The 26,690-nt window shown below is 47.6% G+C and overlaps 1 long non-coding RNA gene across 1 annotated transcript in view; it reads right to left on the bottom strand.

Moving 5' to 3' along the window:
* The window catches only part of LOC142747052 (uncharacterized), a 33,671-nt gene extending 10,906 nt beyond the window's left edge, over nucleotides 1-22,765 (bottom strand). The window contains exons 1-4 of the long non-coding RNA XR_012881712.1: nucleotides 22,693-22,765; nucleotides 19,271-19,327; nucleotides 16,679-16,863; nucleotides 16,481-16,574 (exon numbers count right to left, since the gene is read on the bottom strand). This is a non-coding gene — a long non-coding RNA (uncharacterized LOC142747052). The remainder of the gene's footprint in view (nucleotides 1-16,480; nucleotides 16,575-16,678; nucleotides 16,864-19,270; nucleotides 19,328-22,692) is intronic.
* Between the last annotated feature and the right edge of the window lie 3,925 nt (nucleotides 22,766-26,690).

Genomic DNA, 26,690 nt, shown 5'->3' with positions numbered 1-26,690 from the left:
ATCCTATCCCCATCCTTCTGCGCCTCGGTTTGGACAGACACTGCTACCGCTTCTTTTACCACCCCCGGGACCTCCCCAACCGTGGACCGCGACTGTACATCACGAGGACCTTCCCAAACCACCACCGGAGACCCCGCCGGCACTACAGGCGCCGCTGCCCTATCCAAGCGCCCGACTAGCTCGCGCAAACAACCCACTAAATCTGTTAAGCCATCACGCCCGGCAACGCCACTACCGCCCGTCGCTACACCGCTCGCCGACCCACCCCCAACACCCGACATGAAAATTGCTGGATATGGTAACGTAGGAGTTACACACTCACCAGGCTGCCCAGGCGCTGTATTCCCGCCAGCCGGAAAATCCTGACCGCGATGCGACTCCTCCAGTTCTCCATCTTCCAAATCCTCTCTCGCCGCCGACTGGCACTCACACCGACATCTACGACACGGGGATCCAAGCACGCTGACAGATGGGCCGACAACCTGCCGCCCGACCGCAGGGATCCAGACTTCCGACCCGACCTGTTGCCTCGTCGTCGCTGATCTTGGCATCCCCACCGATACTCTCGAGGAAGCCTGCCCCCTGGCCGGAACATCACCATGCGGGGCTGCCGTATGCTGCCCTCCAAACACAGGATCTGAAGGCGGGAGTGTGACAGGGAGCCTGGCCTGCGACTCCCTGTTGACCGCCAAGCCCCGCGCGGCTGGGGATTCCTGCCAGGACGCAGGCCCTGGGAGGAGGCGCCCGTCCCAGCAGCCTGGCCTGCAGCGTCCCTAGAGGGGCTCCCCATGCGACGCCGGGCCCGCGGGGCCACGTCCGGACTAAGACGCTCTGGTGGGCGAGTCCTACGGGAGCGGCGGGGTGACCTAGCCTGGGCAGCCGCCGCTCCCCTCTGCTTTATTTCAGCAGGGGCAGACATTAACAGTTCTCCCCCCACCGCCATATCCCCAGCGTCTGAGAGGGGGGCGGGGGAGGGGAGCGCATCAGCGCGGGCTGCCGACCCAGACGACGGGCCCGCCTGAGGGATCCGGGCCAGCGATGCTACAGTCTCCTCTAGCCAGCCCGGATCGTGATAAGCAGCTGCTGCCTGCAGCTGCTCGAGAAGCAAGACCTGGGACGCCATTGCGGTAAGCCGACCTCTCTAACCTGACCGCAGCTAAGATTTCCCTGTCTCTCCTCCCGCTGCTTCTGGCTCAATGCCGAAAACAGCGGGAAGAGCAGTTACCACTGGCTCCTCCCATCTCTCCCTCCCCCTCACCTACCTGCTTTCCTATTGGCTGAACCCTCCCTCCAACGGCAGTCATGGAGGCTTTCCGTTAAGCCCTCCGTGCTGCCGTCCAGCCTCTGCTTTCTCTTCACACGCTGCACACACGTTATCTGTGTAAAAACCACACAACAAAATTAATTCAGACACCAAACCAGAAAAAAATTCAGATCCTAGACCAGACCTGTTAGGTAATTCAGACACCTTTCCACCAGACCCCTACCTGTGGCCAGAGTTTAGCATTTAGACTTTTATCTACAGGGGAGTGTGTGTGGCGCTATCTACAGGGGGCTGTGTGTGGAGCTATTTACAGGGGGGCTGTGTGTGGAGCTATTTACAGGGGGTTGTGAGTGGCACTATCTACAGGGGGGTGTGTGGCACTATCTACAGGGGGGGCGGTGTGGCACTATCTACAGGGGGGGTGTGTGTGGCACTATCTACAGGGGGGTGTGTGTGGCACTATCTACAGGGGGGTGTGGGGCACTAGCTACAGGGGGGTGTGGGGCACTATCTACAGGGGGGTGTTTGGCACTATCTACAGGGGGGTGTGTGTGGCGCTATCTACAGGGGGTGTGGAGCGCTATTTACAGGGGTTGTGTGTGGCGCTATCTACAGGGGCTGTGTGTGGCGCTACCTACAGGGGGCTGTGTGTGGCGCTATCTACAGGGGAGGTGTGTGGCACTATCTACAGGGGGGTGTGTGGCACTATGTACTGGGGTGTGTGTGGCGCTATGTACAGGTCTGTGTGTGGCGCTATCTACAGGGGGACGTGTGTGGCGCTATCTACAGGGGAGGTGTGTGGCACTATCTACAGGGGAGTGTGTGGCACTATGTACTGGGGTGTGTGTGGCACTATGTACAGGTCTGTGTGTGGCGCTATCTACAGGGGGATGTGTGTGGCGCTATCTACAGGGGAGGTGTGTGGCACTATCTACAGGGGGGTGTGTGGCACTATGTACTGGGGTGTGTGTGGCGCTATGTACAGGCGGGTGTGTGTGGCGCTATGTACAGGGCTGTGTGTGGCGCTATCTACAGGGGGCTGTGTGTGGCGCTATCTACAGGGGGCTGTGTGTAGCGCTATCTACAGGGGGCTGTGTGTGGCGCTATCTACAGGGTGGGTGTGGCGCCATCTACATGGGATTGTGTGGCGCTATCTACATGGGATTGTGTGGTGCTATCTACAGGGGGCAGTGTGTGGCACTATCTACAGGGGAGTGTGTGTGTGGCGCTATCTACAGGGGGTATGTTCGGCGCTAACTACAGGGGGTGTGTGTGGCACTATCTACAGGGGGGGGTGTGTGGCACTATCTACAGGGGGGGTGTGTGTGGCACTATCTACAGGGGGGTGTGTGTGGCACTATCTACAGGGGGGTGTGGGGCACTATCTACAGGGGGGTGTGGGGCACTATCTACAGGGGGGTGTTTGGCACTATCTACAGGGGGGTGTGTGTGGCGCTATTTACAGGGGTTGTGTGTGGCGCTATCTACAGGGGCTGTGTGTGGCGCTATCTACAGGGGGCTGTGTGTGGCGCTATCTACAGGGGGCTGTGTGGCACTATCTACAGGGGGGTGTGTGGCACTATGTACTGGGGTGTGTGTGGCGCTATGTACAGGTCTGTGTGTGGCGCTATCTACAGGGGGACGTGTGTGGCGCTATCTACAGGGGAGGTGTGTGGCACTATCTACAGGGGGGTGTGTGGCACTATGTACTGGGGTGTGTGTGGCGCTATGTACAGGTCTGTGTGTGGCGCTATCTACAGGGGGATGTGTGTGGCGCTATCTACAGGGGAGGTGTGTGGCACTATCTACAGGGGGGTGTGTGGCACTATGTACTGGGGTGTGTGTGGCGCTATGTACAGGCGGGTGTGTGTGGCGCTATGTACAGGGCTGTGTGTGGCGCTATCTACAGGGGGCTGTGTGTGGCGCTATCTACAGGGGGCTGTGTGTAGCGCTATCTACAGGGGGCTGTGTGTGGCGCTATCTACAGGGTGGGTGTGGCGCCATCTACATGGGATTGTGTGGCGCTATCTACATGGGATTGTGTGGTGCTATCTACAGGGGGCAGTGTGTGGCACTATCTACAGGGGAGTGTGTGTGTGGCGCTATCTACAGGGGGTATGTTCGGCTCTAACTACAGGGGAGAGTGTGGCACTCTCTACAGGGGATTCCAGTCCAGGAGGAGACCCTGACCTCACTGTCCATATATGGACAGTGACCTCAGGGGCTACCTCTAGGAGAGGAATCCCCGGCCAGAGTGTCGGCAACTCTCTGGCCGGGGATTCCGCTCCTGGATGGGTGAATGGCAGAGCGGGAAGCTGATACTTTCCTGCTCTGCCATAGTATTCAATTGTATCTGCATCCTGTGGACGCAGATACAATTTAATATGGCAGTGGCTGAGACACGTCTGGGACAGTAATTTGCCGGGACTGCCTCTGTAGATTCAGGACAGTCCCTGCAAATTCAGGACTGTTGCTAACTATGCCTCCGGTATAAGCTCTCTCCCCCTCCCCATGTATAATTTCTCCCCTCCCTTCAGATATCATCACTTTCCACCCAATTATTACCCCCCCCCCCCCCCATTGTATAATGCCTCCTCCAGTGGAGGGATGTCACGATATTTGGACTTCGGTACCGATGCTTTGTGTAGTATTGCGATTTCGATAACAAAGCGATACTTTGCCAACAGTAATAAAAAAACAAAACATTTCTTCCATTTCTTATGTGAGGCGCGAGGTGTGATGGTAAATTTAACCTCCATGTGCCTCACATTAATAGTAATTAACCCCATCATGTTCCTCAATTATAATGGGTTAATGTGTAAGGTACATGATGGGGTTAATTACTATTAATGTGAGGCACATGGTGGTTAAATTCATCACACCTCGTGCCCCACATTATTAAGTGAAAGAAGTTTTTATTTTATTTTTTACAGCGTACACATCATAAATGACGCAAAAAAATTGTTGTGCAGGTTATTACGGCCGCGCCAATACTGAATGTGTGTGTATTTTATGTATTGAGACTTATTTTAATGTGTTTTGTAAAAAAAGGTGTATGTGTATTTTTTTTTAATTTAACATTACTTTATGTTTTTACTTTATTTTTTAAACTTTAATGTACTGGTATATAGCTATATACGGATAGTACACAGGCAGTTGTTAGGACAGACCTGAGTATGCCCTAACAGGAAATATGGTAAGACAGCCCTGGGGTCCTTCATTGGACCTTGGGCTGTCTGCCCATATATGGTATGTCCCTCAATCGCGTCACAGGGATTCCTGTAACGTGATCCAAGGGGCATCCCCCCTTCTTATTTTCCCCTGAATGCTGCAGTCAGCTTTGATCGCAGAATTCAGGGGAATAGCGGTGCAGATGAGAGGTTTCTTTGATCTCTGCCTTTATAGAGTGGGACTGCGGCTGTGTAATACAACCAGTGCCCCGCCCCGCACGCGGTCAGCACGAGGTGATGCGGGCGGCGGTGCACTAATGAGCGGCGGTTGAGGCACTGAAGACAGAACATATGGGGGTGTTTTGTAGTGCGCCCGCCATGTTCTGTTTTCAGTGCCCAAGCTCATTAGTGCAGTGCTGGCCGCATCACATAATCCTGGCGGCGCGCACAAGTCAGGACTCCGGAGCAGGGCCGTGACTGTATTACACAGCCGCATCTCCGCTCTCATACATTCATGTATTACAATATTGAGCTGTGCGGCCGCACAGCTTAGTATCGAAATACATGAAATAACGGTATCGAACCGTTTGGGGGTGCACGGTATCGAAACCGTATCGAAGTTTTGATGCATCGTGCATCCCTACTCAAGTGCCATCCTCCCTCCATTATTATCTCCTTCCCACTCTAGCATCATTTCCCTCCCTACCCAATGCCATCTCCCTGCCCCATTATCATCTCCCTGCCCCATTATCATCTCCCTGCCCTATTATCATCTCCCTGCCCCATTATCATCTCTCTGCTCCCATTATCATCTCCCTGCCCCCATTATCATCTCCCTGCCCCCATTATCATCTCTCTGCTCCCATTATCATCTCCCTGCCCCCATTATCATCTCCCTGCCCCATTATCATCTCTCTGCTCCCATTATCATCTCCCTGCCCCCATTATCATCTCTCTGCTCCCATTATCATCTCCCTGCCCCCATTATCATCTCCCTGCCCCATTATCATCTCCCTGCCCCCATTATCATCTCCCTGCCCCCATTATCATCTCCCTGCCCCATTATCATCTCCCTGCCCCATTATCATTTCCCTGCCCCCATTATCATCTCCCTGCCCCCATTATCATCTCCCTGCCCCATTATCATCTCTCTGCTCCCATTATCATCTCCCTGCCCCCATTATCATCTCCCTGCCCCATTATCATCTCCCTGCCCCATTATCTTCTCCCTGCCCCCATTATCATCTCCCTGCCCCATTATCATCTCTCTGCTCCCATTATCATCTCCCTGCCCCCATTATCATCTCCTTGCCCCATTATCATCTCCCTGCCCCATTATCTTCTCCCTGCCCCCATTATCATCTCCCTGCCCCATTATCATCTCCCTGCCCCATTATCATCTCCCTGCCCCATTATCATCTCCCTGCCCCCATTATCATCTAACTCTACCCCATCCCCATAGAAAGCAAAAATCTTCCCCACGTTTGTATTAGTTCACACTGCAGCATAGGATTGTATCACTATCAGCTCTACAACGGCTCGTTTCTCCCATCCTGTGTAAACAGAGGGAGAAGACAGGTTTATTATTCCAGCGGCAGAGTGCGGGCCCCTTTTTTTAAAATTTATGCCCAGGCCCCTCACTGCAGTACCCCCAGTACCCACCTGATGGCAGCCCTGGCACAAAGTACAGGGGGCGCTGTGTGGTGCCATCTACAGGGGGCGCTGTGTAGCGCTATCTATGCGGCGGCCGTCTGACATTATTTACAGGGGGTACTGTGGCATTATATACAGGGGGTATTGTGGCACTATATACAGAGGGAAATGTGGCATTATCTACAGAAGGCAGTGTTTCATTATCTACACATGAAATTCATCTGTTTTAAAAAATTTGTCAAAAACGGAAAACACAGACACGGAACGGTTAGGGTATGTGCACACACACTAATTACGTCCGTAATTGACGGACGTATTTCGGCCGCAAGTCCCGGACCGAACACAGTGCAGGGAGCTGGGCTTCTAGCATCATACTTATGTACGATGCTAGGAGTCCCTGCCTCGCTGCAGGACAACTGTCCCGTACTGTAATCATGTTTTCAGTACGGTACAGCAGTTCCACGGAGAGGCAGGAACTCCTAGCATCGTACATAAGTATGATGCTAGGAGCCCGGCTCCCTGCACTGTGTTCGGTCCGGTACTTGCGGCCGAAATACGTCCGTCAATTACGGACGTAATTAGTGTGTGTGCACATACCCTTACAAAACAGATGCAAAACGGCCGTCAAAAACAGACCTACATGGCTATTTTTAATGGCCGACACCCGAACCATGTTGTGTGAATAGAAACAACAGCAATCCATGCGCGATGTTGGGTGGGTAGCAGATGTGGGGTGGGATTGCGTGGCTGTAAGGCTTTATTCAGACGAACGGGAATTACATCCGTGCAACGCGCGTGATTTTCACGCGCGTCGCACGGACCTATATTAGTCTATGGGGCCGTGCGGACATGCGCGTGATTTTTACTCAGCGTGAGTCCGCTGAAAAAAAGTCACGACATGTCCGTTCTTTCGCGAATCACGCACCCATTGAAGTCAATGGGTGTGTAAACACCACGCATGCCGCACGGAAGCACTTCCGTGCGAACTGCGTGAGTCGCGCAACAGCTGTCAAAAGGATGAATGTAAACAGAAAAGCACCACGTGCTTTTCTGTTTACAAACATCCAAATGGAGTGTCATAATGATGGCGGCTGCGCGAAAAGCACGCAGCCGCGCACCATATGCTGCTGCCACACGGAGCTGTTAAGTGGCTTTTGCGCACGAAAAACGCCGCATTTTTGCGTGCGCAAAAACGACACGCTTGTGTGAATCCAGCCTAAAGGCGCCAAAAACTAGCAACTACCTGAACTTTTGACTAGTGTTTGACGTCTTTTCAGGCTCACATGGCTGCTTCGAAGTTTTGATCTGAGGTCAGTGGACAGCAACTGCCTTTTGGGCTCTCCCTCTTGGTGCCGGTCTAGAAGAGGCTGGACGCAGCTGCAGGCTTAAGGGAAGCCGACATGACCGTCCTGGTAGGGAAAGGGTTAATGTTACGAGGTCAGGGAAAGTTGAAGGAGCTGAAGGAGGGACGGGGAGGAGTTAAGGGGGGCGGGGGGGCCGTTACTGCGCTTCCCGCTGTTTCTCGGCATTGAGCCGGAAGCAGCGGGAGGAGTAACACACAGTAAGCAAAGCTCCCCGTTGCCCGGTTTTTTAGCAATGGCAGAGGCCCTGATTTTAGAGCGGCTGCGCGCCGCTGCTGTGCACCACGGTCCCGGATGGCTGGAGGAGACCGTGGCTGCATTAACGCGGATCCCGGACGCCGTTTCGCCACGTCGGGCACGGCGTTCGGGGTCTGTTGTAAGGGACAGGCTCCCCTCCCCCGGCCCCCCTACGAGCATGGCTATGGCGGCGGGGGGGGAGTCGGCAACAACCGCTCCTGCGCTGGGCAGGCAGAGAGCGGTGGCAGGGGTGACGGCGATGCAGGCTGTGTCGACCCGTCCCTCTCGGCGGTCCCGACCTCCAGAGCGCCTTAGTCCGGAGGTAGTCCCGCGGACACGGCGTCGCAGAGGGAGCCCGATCCCGGACGCTGCAGGCCAGGCAGCTGGGAGGACCGCCCCTTCCCAGGCCCTGCGTCCTGGCAGGAATCCCAGGCCGCGACGGGGTCCGGCGGTAAGCAGGGAGTCGCAGGCCGGGCTCCCTGTCACCCCTCCCCCATCAGATGGAAGATGTCGAGAGCAAGGTACGGCCGCCCCGCATGGTGATGTTCCGGCCAGGGGGCAGGCTTCGTCAGGATCGTCTAGACGGACGACTAGATCTGCAGCGACGTCGAGGCAACAGGTCCGGTCGGAAGTCTGGGTCCCGGCGGTCGGGCGGCAGGTTGCCGGCCCATCGGTCAGCGCGTCCTCATCCCCTTTCCGAAGATGTCGTTGGGAGGGACAGTCGTCGGCGAGAGAAGAACTGGAGGAAGGTGAACTGGACGTCTATCGTCGAGGTCAGGATGGTCCGGCTGACGGGAACACAGCGCCTGTGCAGCCCGGTGAGTGTATAACTCCATTATTGTCTTATCCAGCGATTTTTATGTCGGGTGTCGGCGGGGGGGCTGCTAGCATAGCATCGGGGGCCGGTAGTGGCGCGGGCGGACGCGACGGAGCGGGTTTGGCAGATTTAGTGGGTTGCTTACGGGAGCTGGTGGGGCGCCTTGATAGGGCCGCGGCGCCGGTAGTAACGGAAGTGTCCCCTGCGGTAGTTTGGGAAGGCCCCAGGGACGTGGGATCGTTGCAGGCGCGTCCTGTGGTGGCGGTTAGAGAGGCGGTCGCGGTGTCGGTGCAGACTGAGGCACAGAAGGACGGCGATCGAGTGCGCATGGACGATCGTGCTCGGGGGGAGGTGTATGTTTGTTTTGAGGGTCCGTTGGGGGCGCATTTAAAGCAGGAGGTGCGTGATCGGATCTGGAAAGATGAATACGTTGAAATTTTTTCTCTCTTGCCGCTGGCTAAATTCAATTTGGATAAGAGCAAGCGGGATGAGAGTAAAAAGGACGAGGAGGAACGGCGGCGGTATAGGCTTATCCCGCAGACGTTCGTTAATTGGTCGCAGGCGTTCGCCATATTGGCTAGTGTGATAGGGGAAAAGGCGCCGGAAAATTGTTCGGCGTTATTTTGTTATTTTGATGCTATTGGGGAGGCTCATAGGGCGTATGGGGGTCAGGCGTGGCTGCGATATGATGAGCAATTCCGTCAGCGGAAGGCGGTTCGGCCGGCGATTCGGTGGGACCAGAAGGATATTGCTCTCTGGTTACGGGTTACGGCTCCGGTTAGGCAGCCCTTTCCCGGGAGCGGTGGCCAGGGAGGCCAGTCTAGTCAGAGTGGACCAAGCGGCGGGGGAAAGGCGGGGTTTTGCTGGCAATTCAATGAAGGCCAGTGCAAGTTTGGGGCCACGTGCAAGTTCAAGCACGTGTGCTCCGAGTGTAATGGTGCATCACACGGGGCGGCAAAATGTCTGCGGAAAAAGAGGTCCGGGAACCAGCACGGGGCTGGTCAAGGGGGTGTCGCTGGTGAGGGTGGAAAGGATGGCCCCTTATCTAAATGAGTATCCGGATAGGGCGGCAGCTAAGTTGCTTTATGAAGGGTTTAGTGTTGGTTTTGTTATTCCTCCGCCTCCTTATGAGGTTCCGGTTACGCGGAGAAATTTAAAATCGGCTTACTTGCATGCGGAAGTTGTGTCGGAAAAGTTGTTAAAAGAAGTTTCGTTGGGGCGCATGTCGGGGCCATTTGTGGAGTCGCCGGTGAAAGATTTAGTTGTGTCCCCTTTGGGTATTGTCCCTAAACGCGAGCCCGGAAAGTTTCGTTTGATTCAACATTTATCGTATCCCAAAGGTTCGTCGGTAAATGACGGGATTGATCACGAGTTGTGTTCCGTAGTTTATACCTCATTCGATAAGGCGGTGGGGTTAGTGCGTGCTGCGGGTCCGGGGGCGCTGCTAGCAAAAAACCGACATCGAGGCGGCGTTCAGGTTGTTGCCGGTGCATCCAGAAAGCCAACGGCTGTTGGGTTGTTTTTGGAATGGGGCCTTTTACGTGGATCGGTGCCTTCCGATGGGGTGTTCTCTTTCTTGTGCATACTTCGAGGCGTTTAGTAGCTTCGTGGAGTGGGTAACGAGGGGAGTATCCGGGGTCGATTCGTTGATCCATTACTTAGATGATTTTTTGTGCGTTGGCCCGGGGGGTTCGCCGGTTTGCGGTAACTTGCTTCATGCCCTGCAGAAGGTGGCGAGGGATTTTGGGATCCCTTTGGCGCCGGAAAAAACGGAGGGCCCGGTAGCGACGATTTGTTTCTTGGGAATCGAAATTGACTCGGTGGCAATGGAGTGTCGGCTCCCGGCGGATAAGTTGGGTGCTTTGAGGCTGGAGGTGCGACGGGCTTGTAGAAGGAAGAAAATGTCGCTGAGGGAGCTTCAGTCGCTGCTGGGGAAGTTGAATTTCGCCTGCCGGATTATGCCGATGGGGAGGGTGTTTGGTAGAAGGTTGGCGGCGGCAACGGCGGGAGTGCGGGCGCCGCATCATTTTGTGAGGCTCAAGGAGGAGCACCGAGCTGATCTTCAGGTTTGGGATGACTTCTTGGGCCAGTACAATGGTCGCTCGCTATGGATGGCCCCAGCGCAGGATACGAGTGATCTGAATATTTTCACGGATGCGGCTGGGGCGGGTGGCTTTGGAGCTTACGGGGGAGGTCCGTGGTGCGCAGGTCAATGGCCGGCTAGCTGGGTGTCCAGTGGACTCACGCGGAATCTGGCCCTGCTCGAGCTGTTTCCCATCGTGGTGGCGGCTACCATTTGGGGGGACTGGCTCAGGGATAAGAAGGTCCGTTTTTTACTGCGACAACATGGGGGTGGTGCTTGCCATTAATAACATCACGGCGTCCTTTCCTCCGGTAGTTCAATTGTTGCGACATTTAGTGTTGGTATGTTTGTCGTTGAACGCGTGGGTGGTGGCGGTGCATGTCCCGGGTGTACGGAATTGTATCGCTGATGCTCTTTCTCGCTCGCAGTGGGACCGGTTTCGGCAATTGGCACCGGGAGCGGAACGTCTCGGTTTGGCTTGTCCGCAGCATCTTTGGGATCTGGTCTCAGTCCCGTAGAACAATTGGTACAAAGGTCTTTGGCGCGCACGACGTGGAGTGCTTATGCTGCTTGTTGGAGGCAGTGGGAGGAGTGGGTAAGAGAGTTGGGTGACGTCAATACGGATAGAGACAGGTTGGTGGCACTTTTGTACTGGTTAGGGGACGCCTGGGAGGCGGGGTTTTCAGTGGCGAAGGTGAACCGGTTCATATCTGCGGTGGCGTTTGGGTTTAAGTTGCGGGGCTTTCAGGATGTATCGAAGGAATTTCTGGTATCGCAGGCTTTGAAGGGGTTGCGCCCCGGGGTCGGTTATGTGCCCAGTAGAGTGCATGCGGGGTTTTACGCCAAACAGGGGGTCTCCAGATTTGCCTTTGTTACGTCATGTGGACGGGTCGTTTTTGTCCAGGTTTCAGTTTGGAGCTGTATTTAAAAAATGTTTGACGGCGGTTGGTGTCGCGGCAGGCTCATATTCATCTCATTCCTTCAGGATTGGCGCAGCAACAGAAGCGGGGCGCTGGGGGTTGGATGATGAGGGGGTGAGGCGTATTGGTCGTTGGGAGTCCAACAGGTTTAAGTCCTATGTCCGCCCCCATATGTTATGAATTTTGCTGTTAACGCTTTACAAATGTTATATGGTGGTGCCTAATTGTTTTTCCGTTTCAGATTCGCCTCCGTGTTTGGTGTGGTTGATGGGTCATTCTTACGTGCACTGGGGGGCTTTGAGGGCGGACGTCCGCTCGAATGGTCGCCAGTTGCGCATTCCGCGACAGGATGCGGTTGTGCATTGGCTGGGTTTTAGAGGTATGTCGTAGAGCAGGGTGTTGGCGGAATTCCAGACATATGCTCGGCTTGATAGGGTTCCGGAGGTCTTAGTGTTGCACGTGGGTGGGAATGACTTAGGAGTCCGCCCCTTTCGTGAGTTGGTGCGGGATATCAAACATGATATGTTGTGTTTGTGGGTATCTTATCCCAAGTTGGTGATAGTGTGGTCGGACATAGTCCCAAGAAAGCATTGGCGGTTAGCTAGATCTGTGGAGAGAGTCAATAAGGCTCGCATTAAAGTTAATCGGGCGGTGTCCCGTTTTGTGGCAAAAAACGGGGGCATTTGCGTGAGGCATAGGGATTTGGAGTCAGGAGTGGGGAATTTCTGGAGGAGTGACGGGGTTCATCTGACCGAGGTTGGCATTGATCTTTGGAGCTTGGCGATAGCAGAAGGAATAGAAAGGGCGGTGGTGGTGTGGAGGAACTCACAGGCTTAAGGTGGTCAAGGCCTGTTTCGCTGTGGCGGGGGGAGTCCTTGAGGCCAGTCAGTACAAAATGGTGGGGGGGTCGCATCGGGGGTATGCGTCCCCCAAAAAAGGTACATGGTTGAAGACTTCATCGGGTGGTATCCCTTTGAAGTGGTCTTCTGGTAGAAGGTATATCACTTGAAGGCTTCATCGGGTGTTATCCCTTTGAAGTGGACTTCTAGTGGTCGGTATATCACTTGAGGGCTTCATCGGGTGTTATCCCCTTGAAGTGGACTTCTAGTGGTCGGTATATCACTTGAGGGCTTCATCGGGTGTTATCCCCTTGAAGTGGACTTCTAGTGGTTGGAGCCATCTGCAGAGGTGAACGGTGCTTCCGAGCTGGTTTACGGCTGGAGGTAATTGGTGGTTTGCAGATGGCTAATTCGGTGTGTTCTTTAAAAAGGACTATCTGAGGGGGCTTCAAGGACTTCCTCTGCTCGGGTTAATGTTATGACCCATGTTGGGTCATGTGAATTATTAGGAGGAATTCTCTGGTGGATTCCTAACTAGTTATCCGAATGTTTCGGATTTAAATTGTTTTTATAAAACTGTGAAATTAATAAACGGCTGCTGTGGCCATTTCACATCCAACCTCGGTGTCATGTGTCGTTACTAAATGGGGATGGGGGATAGTATGGTTTAAGGTTAACACACGACTCTACCTAGGCAGGTCAAGAAGAGGCTGGACGCAGCTGCAGGCTTAAGGGAAGCCGACATGACCGTCCTGGTAGGGAAAGGGTTAATGTTACGAGGTCAGGGAAAGTTGAAGGAGCTGAAGGAGGGACGGGGAGGAGTTAAGGGGGGCGGGGGGGCCGTTACTGCGCTTCCCGCTGTTTCTCGGCATTGAGCCGGAAGCAGCGGGAGGAGTAACACACAGTAAGCAAAGCTCCCACCCTCCCACCCTTGTTTTGTTACTCTTTAGGTCTTATGTACGTCTGGCTATGAGCGTTGTGTTTTTATTTTGTGTGCTTATTTAACATGTTTTTCTTTTTTCCGGAGTAGGTTCTGTTGTCATGGCAGCTGGCGGGGGGAGTCCTTGAGGCCAGTCAGTACAAAATGGTGGGGGGGTCGCATCGGGGGTATGCGTCCCCCAAAAAAGGTACATGGTTGAAGACTTCATCGGGTGGTATCCCTTTGAAGTGGTCTTCTGGTAGAAGGTATATCACTTGAAGGCTTCATCGGGTGTTATCCCTTTGAAGTGGACTTCTAGTGGTCGGTATATCACTTGAGGGCTTCATCGGGTGTTATCCCCTTGAAGTGGACTTCTAGTGGTCGGTATATCACTTGAGGGCTTCATCGGGTGTTATCCCCTTGAAGTGGACTTCTAGTGGTTGGAGCCATCTGCAGAGGTGAACGGTGCTTCCGAGCTGGTTTACGGCTGGAGGTAATTGGTGGTTTGCAGATGGCTAATTCGGTGTGTTCTTTAAAAAGGACTATCTGAGGGGGCTTCAAGGACTTCCTCTGCTCGGGTTAATGTTATGACCCATGTTGGGTCATGTGAATTATTAGGAGGAATTCTCTGGTGGATTCCTAACTAGTTATCCGAATGTTTCGGATTTAAATTGTTTTTATAAAACTGTGAAATTAATAAACGGCTGCTGTGGCCATTTCACATCCAACCTCGGTGTCATGTGTCGTTACTAAATGGGGATGGGGGATAGTATGGTTTAAGGTTAACACACGACTCTACCTAGGCAGGTCATGGTGCAGCACTGAATATGACACACGTAACATTACAATGTGTGTGTCAGACTTCAGTGTAGCGCCAAGGACATGGCACATAACAAGTATATAATCTATCATGTATCCAATCTATCACAAGCTATGCACCACTCTGATAAAATTGGCACATTATAAGACCCTAGACAACCTTTTTGGTGGACCATTGTGGTAAAAACTGATGTTAAAAACGGATGGTAACAACTGATGACAACTGATGGTTTTGTTAAAAATTGTGAAAAAGCCTAAGGGCCTGTTCACATCACCGTTCATTTCCGTTCCGGGGTTCCGTTGGAGGGTTCCGTCGGGTGAACCCCGCAACGGAAAGTGAAACTGACAGCACAGTTTCCGTTTCAGTCACCATTGATCTCAATGGTGACGGAAACATCGCTAATGCTTTCCTTTCGTCACCATTCCGGCTGGTTTCCGGTTTTCTGACGGAATCAATAGCGTAGTCGACTGCGTTATTGATTCTGTCGGAAAACCGGAAACCAGCCGGAATGGTGACGAACGGAAAGCATTAGCGATGTTTCCGTCACCATTGAGATCAATGGTGACTGAAACGGAAGCTGTGCTGTCAGTTTCATTTTCCGTTGCGGGGTTCACCCGACGGAACCCTCCGACGGAAATCCCGGAACGGAAATGAACGGTGATGTGAACAGGCCCATATGTGAACGCACCCTTCTCATCTTTCAACTGAATGCTGCGACTAGCTTTGATCACAGCATTCAAGGGGTTAACGGTAGAGATCAGCGGTTTCTCTGATCTCCACCATTAGAGGGGGCTGTGGCTGTGTATTACAGTTGTTGTCCCGCTCCTGTTCGCACGGGCACACTTGCTGTGCTCACTCGATCAGCATGGAGTATGCTCGTCATGATGCGGCAACATCCTACGGCTCATGACTAGCATACCCATCATGTGTTGTAAAGCATGTGCTTGAAGCCACCACTAGAGGGAGCTTATGAGCTCACCGCATACTGTTTTATTATTAACTTCAATATATACATGTATGCAGTCATCTTTGAGCGGTGGCAGCAGGCAGACAAAAGTTTGTTATGGCTATGCAGGAGATTCGGAGCTCTGTATCAGAAAAATGGAGCTTTAACCCCTATAAAAATATATATAGAAAGGAATCAGCACAGAATTTGTGGATATTTACTTTAGATTGGTGGTATAATATATTTAATACTTTTATGTTTTCTCCAAAGGATAACTAGAGGTGGCATTTCCCTTTAAATATTATTGCTCTATATACTGCTCATCATTCAGGCCATATCTCTGACATCATCATCATCAGCAGCTCCGCCCCCTCACATTACAGCTCTGATGATGGGTGACATCACAATGCTGTGTCCAGGCTTCTATGTGTTGAGGAGCACTGGAGTCTTTTGAGGGTTAGTTGTTGGAGAAGATGGAGTTGCAGAGCATTGTTATTGTATTTTTGGTGATTAGTTTGTGTTATGTAGAGGGGAAGTTCACAGAAACACCAGCAGGTAATGAACATCATCACTGGGGAGGGTTTGTGTAGGGTTTCTAGGGTTCAGGTATAAGAAGAGTCTTCTATCTCCTCCTCATGGTCCAGTCTTGGGGTTCAGCTGCTGCTATCATGGATTTCATGTCTTTATTTCCCTTTATTATTTTTTGGACAGTGACTTTCCCAGGATCAGGGAGGGAGAAAACCCCCGGTCCGGACGACATAGATGCCAGTAACAGTGAGTAGTCCATTCCCTCCTCTCCTCATTCTACTCTCATCATCTTCTACCAATCCCTGACTGTAGTGGAGGAGAACAACCATCCACCGGCTACTTTGGGGGATCGGTCCTATAAAGAGATATGTGGCTGAAATATATAAAATAGTGCCCCTTATCCGGACGTCACCAGCCCACAGTCCAGCAAGTGCTGCCACCATGCCCACCCAAGCTGGCCAACCCCCCCCCCCGCTGATGTTATCATGAAGGGCTCTGTTGGCATCAGGAAAATGTAGAGATGTTACGTAATGTCTTAGGGCTTAATCTGTAAGTAATAAGAATGAATAACCAGAATCTTGTTTCTTTCTTACCAGTCATACATCTCGTAGTCCTGCCGCTATGCGGCTCTATGATATTCGCAACGCTTATAGGCATCATTAGATGCTGGTGAGTTTCCATCTTTTTATTCTCTACATACTACATTATTCTCTATAGGGAGCTGCTATATAAGGAAAAATGGAGCTGCAATTTATGTTATATACTGTATATACATTTCTCTATTTCACAGTTACATGTATATGAGCCAGCGCCAGCGTGCCAGCCAGTACCCGGCAGTACTGGAGGAGGTTGTCATCCATAAGCCAGGTAACAATTAATATATAATAACATATAACCTGGGTACAGACAGAGCTTAGGTTTACCTGTCATATCTGGTGGCCCCACTCATTGTGGTTCTTCTATTACCCCGGGAATCAGCAGAATGCAGTGGGTGGACGGCCTGTGTCTGCTGGCGGGCTAAAGGGAAGACATTGGGAATTATATTTTCCTGTAACCTCCTTGCTGTATTATTCATTGCTCATATTCTTAAAGGGATGGATTCTGCTACATCTGCTACTTACTGATGGTTTCCTTTTTACATAGTACATGTTCCGATAGCTGTGATGGAGCTGAGGAATGTATCAGAGATGAGAATCCTTGATATTATCAACAGATTATACATTGAAGAAACATCCCTGCTCAATGAGGAAATGGTGGAAGAGGAAGCGACATGAAGAAATCGGGCCTGAAACGTCTGCGTGAATGGCTGAAAAAGAAAACGGATAAGAAGAGGAAGAACCAGGGAAAGGGGAACGTTTAAGATCCATGTTTCCCTCCCTGAAGTAACATGTTTACCATCCGGAGGTTTTATAACCATTCTAGACGTCTCTTCAGAAGATGAAGTTTATTTTTAAATAGTGTGAAAAACAATTTACACAACAAACAATTTATACTACCCGTGCCCCCCCCCCCCTTTCCCGGAAAAAATAAAAAAAAATTCCCATCCACAATCAGAACAGTGTTTTTTTGTATTAATATGGAAGTGTTATAGAGTCATTTACTCGGCCGTATATGAGGTCTCTGTTCCCTTTTATATGTTTTCTTGAGGGTTCTTGCACGTCATCAGATCCAATAATCCTATTTGTGGCACAATACATAAGGTAGAGAAGATGGAGCTCAGGTATATCTGTATAAGGCCGGATTCTGCTGCTACTAATGCATCTGCGGTATCACATGGAAAATGTTTTTTGTTTTTTTTTATCAAATCTGTTTTTATTGAATATGAAGTACAGAAAGACATGAAAACGTCAAAAAATTTCACCACAATAGGAGAAAGCAGTCTTCATCAACTGGTTCCACATACACTGTCTCAGTAGTAATGAATATAACTTGTTTACCCAAAAATAAAAGTTGCATGACCTGTACAAAACCAGTAGCCTATATACCTCCAAATAATAGGACAGAAGCATAGGTTAAAATACAGTTACTTGAAAAAATATATATATGAGGCAGTTCCGCTAGTTATAATCCAATCCACTACCATTTCCAACATTGTATGACATACTCAAGTCAATGAAGTTTAGATATTCTTAAACGTGCTAGTAACAAAACAAAAAGTAACAAACATATACTCATAATATGCTGAGCAAAAATCTATAAGGAAAAATAAAAAGAAAGAAAAAGGGGTTGGGGTACCCTACTATATAAAGAAGAGTAAATCTAAGATGTCTTTCTAGTTAATTCATCTCTATGTTGAATCCAAGGAGACCACATCTTTAAATACAAGTCATATGTACCTTCAACCCTATTGGTCAATTCTTCCATGTGACAAATTTGATTCATCTTATCAATCCAGCTGCTCGCTGTAGGTAGCATAATTTGCAGCCAGTACAAAGGTATTAACGTTTTCGCTGCTGCCAATAAATGCGTGAATAAAAATTACAAGTTTCAATATTTCTATACTACAATACAGATTCAGAAGACCTTTTGAGCAGGATACAAACACACACTATATCTAACAAAATATTAACGTATGGTTACCCGACACCCAAATTCGGAGTTTGCGTCTCACAGCAATACAACCTTGACACGCAATCATTGCCTACTCATCAGCTGTTTTCAATCCTCACAGGATATATATGACAGCGTGCTCTTTCTAAAACTTACCACAGCCAAGTTTAAGGACGCAGCGCCGTCCGAAACGCGTAGGCCAAAGAGGATATAATTTTTCTTCCCCTCACTTCATGCACGCCTAGGACCTGATACCACTGGACTTCCTTTTAATCATTACATTAAACTTGGAAAATCGAATTCCATTTTAAACGCTTCAGCGCTGGATCCTACCCTGCCCTCTATCTCCAATTGATACTCCGTGTGCCGACACGAGGATCCGGGCGCTACAAACGACACACTGGAGTGTGTCAGGTGAGCTGGAGGATTTCTCTATACATTTTTTCTCTTGTTTCTCAATTTTCGGCATAGTGTTTTTCCTCACGAGCTCCCAATGTGCAATATGCAACCAGTGAGTCCTTTACATACCTAAACAATGTATCTTCATGTACACCCTATATGTGCACACTGAAGTAATTACAAAACGTATTCAAATTACCTACAAGAAAAAGGCCACAACTTTTCAACAAAACGTACATAAGCAACATGTTACATGGATATTAGTCCTAGCAAAAGAACCATTTGGCTTCAATAACACTGTGTTTGTTTTTAACGCAACTCACTTGTATACCTTACCTCAGAAAAAATCTCCTAATATACCAAGAACAATACAAACAATATGACTCAAGATCCCAAGCACACCCGCTTTGAATTAGAAGAGAGAGTGTTTGGTCAGCACAGTAATCTCCCAGAAAATAATCAAGACATGGAAGATTTGTTCCACACGCTGGAAAAACACTTAGCCCAACAAGCAAAAATCTGGTGGGACTTAACCACCCTCAAAAATTATATTGCAAAAAATATGATCCCTAGAGGCCTACGTCTCAAAAAAACACCCAGTTTCATATATACAGACAAATTCCAGAATGAATGGAATCAGATCCTTTCTACTTGCTCTATCAACCTGATGAAACTGATAACGGAACAAGAAGAATTAAAACTAAAGGAATTGGACACTCATATATCAGAAACGAATAAATCTTTAGAAATATTTTCAAACTCACCTTCCTATGATCTTCTTCACACCAGAACATCAGCTGCTATTGACAAACTCGACCATGCTATTGCAGAAACGAAGAAAAACAAATTTCAACGTGATACAAAGGATTACAATAACAACGAAGTATATAACTGGAGTCAAAAAACAAGGAATTACAACAGACCAAGACCTATCCTAAAACAAAGGAATCAACAATTCAAACAATATAGAGACTTACCTAATAGAGTCAGTTTCAGTTCGACTGAACTTGAATCTGCGGAGGGCACTTCAGAAGATGACAGTAACCAAACATGTCCCCGTTCCAATCAAAGATCAGAAACTCTATCTTTCTTTTCAAAAAACGGGGAAGGAGGGGCGGTAGGAAACACAAATCGTGGAAATCAAGAACAAAATCGCCGCCTCCGCCCGCGAAAATATCAACAATACCGCTAACCAATGTAACCAACTTATCATCTACCATGCTGACCCAAGAGCAAAATGAAGTACTAACGTTGGGTCTCAACTTTGCCCCTAAGAAAAATTTCAACTTATTCAATACTATATTAGATATAAATAAATTTATCCGGAATCTAACAGTAAAAAAACACTTTCACAAAAATGAAATAAGCTCAGAAATTACATCAACAGAGATAACACCCACAATCACATCGCCAGATGAGATAAGACCAGGAGCAATGATAACATCAATACCTACAGATTTTACATTTCAAGAGCTTTCTACTATGGTATCCCTAGACCATCTACGTAATTTAACAGCAAATCAAACTGTCTCAATGGCACATGAATTCACAACATCAAATTCAAAATTTTACCCTATTGGTTCACGCACAGAATCAATGGATCGTTTTCAAACTGTAATAGAAAAAGAACTACACAATCTTGCAGACAGTCTCAAAAATCAACATCTAAAAACAAATATGTCAACTAAACAGAAAGAAGCATTAAAGTCATTACATGAAAATAAAGACCTAACTATCAAAATGTCAGACAAGGGTGGAAACATTACAGTCCTAAACAAAAAAGACTACGAACAATCAATCACCAGTATGCTATCTGACGTAACTACTTACAAAATTCTAGCCAGAAATCCTGTGGATACAATCAAACAGCTCATGAAAAAATTACTGGATGACGGACAGCAAGGAGGATACATTACTCAGAAACAAAATGAGTACATTTACATTGAACAACCGATTACCCCTATAATCCATGCGCTACCCAAAATCCATAAACAAATCATACCTCCACCCATGAGACCGATAGTCTCTGGCATAGGTTCAATCCTAGAAAGGCTATCAGAATGGCTAGACACACTTTTGCAGCCTCTAGCACAAAATACACCCGGCTTTCTCAAAGATACAAAACATGTTCTCAACATTTTTCAGAACAAAATCTGGGAAAAACATTATACCTGGCTCACATGTGACGTTGTATCTTTATACACGTCAATTCCACATGAAATAGCACACACCGCCCTTAATTTTCATCTAACAAAATACAGTACGTACGAAACAAATTTTCAAGCATATATACTTGAAGTACTAATGTTTTTATTAACCAATAACTACTTCCAATTCGATAAGAAATATTATTTACAACTAAAAGGTGTGTCCATGGGGGCAAAATTTTCCCCATCAATAGCCAACATAGTAATGTCATGGTGGGAACACTTTCACATTTTTTCGCCGGATAACATCCACAGTAACTGTATAGAATGGTACGGTAGATATATCGACGATATTCTCATCATCTGGAAAGGAAATATGGACATCATCCCGAAATTTGCGACAGCACTTAATAACAACCAGTGCAATCTAAAATTTACCTACCACCATGACACCTCATATATTATATTCCTAGACTTAGAACTAAAAGGAAATGAAGGTTGTGTCATCTCCACCAAAACCCATCGTAAACCCACAGCTACTAATAATATTCTTCATGCCAAAAGTGATCACACGAAACATACTATTAGAGCCATACCTCTGGGTGAGATGCATAGGGCAAAAAGAAATTGTACCGACCAAAAACAGTTTGAGCTCGAACAAAATGCAATAGAAACAAGATTACAAGAAAGAGGTTATCCAAAATGGACACTTACCAGAGCCAGCAAGATCATAAACAAAAAATCAAGGAAACAACTTCTTGGCCAACACAAAAACATCAAACAAAAACCATTACCAATTACTAATCAACCTACACTTATCTTACAACAAAGTAATCAATTCACTAAAATAAAAAATATAGTAACCAACTATTTACCCATTCTCATGGAAGATGACACATTACGAACAATTCTGTCAGGAGGTTGCAGGATAGTAGCGAAAAAAGCCCCTTCCTTAGGGAATATTCTGTCTCCCTCACTATTTACATCCAATGCCAACATAACAACAACATGGCTGGAAACCAAAGGTTTCTACAGATGTGGCCAACATCCCTGCAAAACCTGTTCCTTTGTACATCCAACTAAACACTTCAGCAATTCCACAGGAACAAATAATTTCACAATTCAAAACTACATCAACTGTAATTCAGAGTCAGTTATTTACCTAATAGAATGTACCGAATGTCATCTCAAATACGTTGGCTGTACGAACCTGAAATTTAAGATAAGAATCTTGGAACATCTTAGCTATATAAGGAATGCAAATATCCTCAACATATCCAATGCGGCCAAACATTTTATTTCTCACCACAACAAATCTACAAAAACTTTTCGCTGTTATGCTATAGAAAAAATTCAACCGTCAAAGCGAGGTGGAGATATTAAACATAAAACCCATCTACGAGAAGCATATTGGATATATAGGCTAAATACAAGATACCCAGAAGGTCTTAACTTAAGAAAAGAATTAATGTATCTTTATTAAGTCACTTATAAACAAATCAGGACCTTAACCATGATAAACGTTTCTATGAATAACACACGCAAGTAAGCCTATATATGTCAAAAACATTTTGAGGTACCCATACATCCCATTTTATTTATGTTCACACCGTGTACAGACATAACATTTGCTATTTGTCCAGTACATAGAAATTATCACACCACCAACCCCTGTTATGCACATTGTTCAAGTTTCCCCACCATCCAGATACAGTTGTGGTCCACCCTACACTCCCTCCTCCCCTCACATCCCTTCCTCAACAACGCAACATAGAGCCCTGTTCACAACTACAAAACAATTCTGACTAGAACTTATGTTCAACAAAGAAATTGAAGAAGAGTCATATTAAATAATCACAGTGTATAGGAACACTTAAACTCGCAAAACTAACTGATACAGTAAGGCACCAACAGACTCCTAAATAATGGACAAATTCCATAAATCTAACATTCTGTCAAGTAATCAGAGGTGTTTTCTCAAAGTCTCAAATCATCATTAAACACGATATACAAAAAATAAAACGAATCAAATTACTTACCAACATTTAATGACAGACTTGATAAGGAGTTAGAACCCGAACGTCAATCACCTTGATGTTGTATTCCAAAACGAGTCCTGGAATGCAATCGAATCAAACCAAACTTTATTAAAACAGACAAAACATGCAAGTTGACATAATGTTAAACATACACGTCAGAATAAAAATTACAAGTTTCAATATTTCTATACTACAATACAGATTCAGAAGACCTTTTGAGCAGGATACAAACACACACTATATCTAACAAAATATTAACGTATGGTTACCCGACACCCAAATTCGGAGTTTGCGTCTCACAGCAATACAACCTTGACACGCAATCATTGCCTACTCATCAGCTGTTTTCAATCCTCACAGGATATATATGACAGCGTGCTCTTTCTAAAACTTACCACAGCCAAGTTTAAGGACGCAGCGCCGTCCGAAACGCGTAGGCCAAAGAGGATATAATTTTTCTTCCCCTCACTTCATGCACGCCTAGGACCTGATACCACTGGACTTCCTTTTAATCATTACATTAAACTTGGAAAATCGAATTCCATTTTAAACGCTTCAGCGCTGGATCCTACCCTGCCCTCTATCTCCAATTGTGGCACAATACATAAGGTAGAGAAGATGGAGCTCAGGTATATCTGTACAAGGCCGGATTCTGCTGCTACTAATGCATCTGCGATATCACATGTAAAATGTTTTTTGTTTTTTTTATCAAATCTGTTTTTATTGAATATGAAGTACAGAAAGACATGAAAACGTCAAAAAATTTCACCACAATAGGAGAAAGCAGTCTTCATCAACTGGTTCCACATACACTGTCTCAGTAGTAATGAATATAACTTGTTTACCCAAAAATAAAAGTTGCATGACCTGTACAAAACCAGTAGCCTATATACCTCCAAATAATAGGACAGAAGCATAGGTTAAAATACAGTTACTTGAAAAAATATATATATGAGGCAGTTCCGCTAGTTATAATCCAATCCACTACCATTTCCAACATTGTATGACATACTCAAGTCAATGAAGTTTAGATATTCTTAAACGTACTAGTAACAAAACAAAAAGTAACAAACATATACTCATAATATGCTGAGCAAAAATCTATAAGGAAAAATAAAAAGAAAGAAAAAGGGGTTGGGGTACCCTACTATATAAAGAAGAGTAAATCTAAGATGTCTTTCTAGTTAATTCATCTCTATGTTGAATCCAAGGAGACCACATCTTTAAATACAAGTCATATGTACCTTCAACCCTATTGGTCAATTCTTCCATGTGACAAATTTGATTCATCTTATCAATCCAGCTGCTCGCAGTAGGTAGCATAATTTGCAGCCAGTACAAAGGTATTAACGTTTTCGCTGCTGCCAATAAATGCGTGTGTAAATATTTTTTGAATAGGGCCATGTTGAACAAAGGGAGTGCTAAAGCTATGACCTCCATGGACAATTTAATAGATGTATCACAAACTAAATTGATATAAAGAAATCCTATATACGCCTCATATTAATGTATACACAAGACAAAAAAGTCCTCTAGACATTGTTAGTCCAAAAATATAAATTTTTATTGTTCCACAATTGGAATACCCCCCTAAAGATACCCATACAAGTACATACAAATTAAAACATACTTAAAAACGAACAGAGACCAAGATAATCAATTCACCACCATGTCCCATATGTTATAATGATACATAGTATACAACAAACACATAGTAACACCAATAACGGGAAGAATGTAAAATCTCCAAGCTCTGGATGAAGATCTATCAAAATAGTTGTATTGACCACCATACATAAATACTTAGCATAGTTGCATATCAATTATCTGTGGCTGACATGATGGCTATTGATGGTCTGAGAAAAGACACCTCGACGCGCGTTTCGCACCCTTCGTCAGGACAATGGTGGTCAATACAACTATTTTGATAGATCTTCATCCAGATAGTGGAGAGACTGATACCATAGGATTTGATATCAGCTTGGAGATTTTACATTCTTCCCGTTATTGGTGTTACTATGTGTTTGTTGTATACTATGTATCATTATAACATATGGGACATGGTGGTGAATTGATTATCTTGGTCCCTGTTCGTTTTTAAGTATGTTTTCTGTGTCTGTACTCATGAGAACCAGAGGTATTTTAGAATCATGTGCCTTCTGGATGTAGTTCATCAGTCGAATGGAGTTATGTCGTCCCTCCCTCCCCGGCACAAAACCCTGTTGATCCGGGTGAACAAGGGTGGTGGACTTCCGGTTCCGGCGCTGGGATGTGAGGACGGCGTGAGGTGAGCTCCCGAGACCCGATCCCCTGAACCTCCGCCGCCACACACACCCGCAAAATAAACCTACCTCGGCAGTTAGCTGGAGGCACGGTGAGAGGGCACAGATAGTGCATGGAGCGGTACCTCCTCAGGAGCGGCAGCCGCGAGAACACCCGTCCGTCCGGACACACGAGGCAGGGAGAGGAGATATCCAAGATGGCGACGTTGCAGCATGCCTCTCCGCCGGGCAGCAGGCCACAGAGTCCAGAGCCCCCTGTAGAGAAAATATCACAGCCGGAGGTGGCAAAACTGGATTATAGGAGATTGGCGATAGAAGTTGCCACACATCTAGCTCCCGACATCAAAGATTCGCTGGTGGCTACGGTAACAACGACATTGCAGAAACTGCAAAATGAGGTTACGTCACATGGTACACGGCTGGATGAACTGGAGCAACGAGTCGGCCTTATGGAGGATGAATCAGCGGGGGCACACACACACATCCAAGGCCTATTGCAAGACAACTCCAGGCTCAGAGACCGCCTGGAGGACTTGGAAAACCGCTCCAGGAGGAACAACCTCAGAATTGTCGGCCTGCCTGAGCACATTAAACCCCAGCACTTACAGGGGATATGCGAAATGGAGCTTCCAGAAGCCCTAGGCCTGAACAGGTCTTGCAGAGTGGAGAGAGCGCATCGGGTCGGCCCACCGGGTGCAGTAAAGGCCAACACAGGAGAACCGCACAACAGGCCACGTCAAGTGATTATGCGATACCTAGACTACAATGACAAAGAGGAACTCTTGCGAACCTTTAGGAATCGAAATACACCATTACAGCTTCGAGGAGCTAAAATAATTTTATTTGCCGACTACTCTGCAGATGTCACGCGGAGACGGAGATCATTTGGAGGAGTATGCACTACTTTATACAAGAGCAAAGTTAAATTCCAGCTGCAATACCCGGCAACATTGAGGGTTACAAGACCAGACGGTTCAGTCAAGGTTTTTCACACTCCGGAGGAGGCGACGCTCTTCGTGGACAAGATGGTGAGACATGAGAACTCCGACGCAACAATAGCGAACACCCGGCAGAGCTCAACGACAAAGAAAAAGACCTCGATGGACTCAGCATTAGCACGGGACAGTTCCTGGTCCTCCATTGCCCGGGTTCCATCACCCAAGCAACAACGCACAGAGTCCTCCAAATCCTTGCAAGGATCCCGCATTGATAGGATGATGGAGGCGCTACCGGACTGATGAGTATAACTTGCAATATGGAGGGTGTATACATGTCTCATGTCACGCACAAATGTGGTTTTACTGTGGGGTACGAAGGCTAGACATATAAGGCATTATAATTGTATCTAAAGGGTAGGATATTGTACATTAATGACACCCTGGCAAAAGGAATGGTCCAGAAACACCCGAGGGTCATTAAAATCACAAAAATAAGGAGGGGGGGGGAGGGGGAAGGGCCTTCACCCAGAAAAAAGTGAAGTCAGGCATACCAATATGACGCGAGACACACAAGAGAGAGTGTGGATTTTGCTGGTCGGGTATTATGTTGATACTGGTTATAATACTGTTTTTTTACTGTTTGCACATGAAAATGTTATGGGTTTAGGAGCAACGTGGAGCAGGAACCTCCGAGCAGCCACCATAGGAACGGGGCGCACATGCCCGGAAATAGATATACAAAATAACTCAAATTTGATCCTTATAGAGAAATTTAGAA

The sequence above is a fragment of the Rhinoderma darwinii genome, chromosome 1 (assembly GCF_050947455.1).
Source record: "Rhinoderma darwinii isolate aRhiDar2 chromosome 1, aRhiDar2.hap1, whole genome shotgun sequence".
NCBI lineage: Eukaryota > Metazoa > Chordata > Amphibia > Anura > Rhinodermatidae > Rhinoderma > Rhinoderma darwinii.
This window is presented reverse-complemented; position numbering and strand designations above follow the sequence as displayed.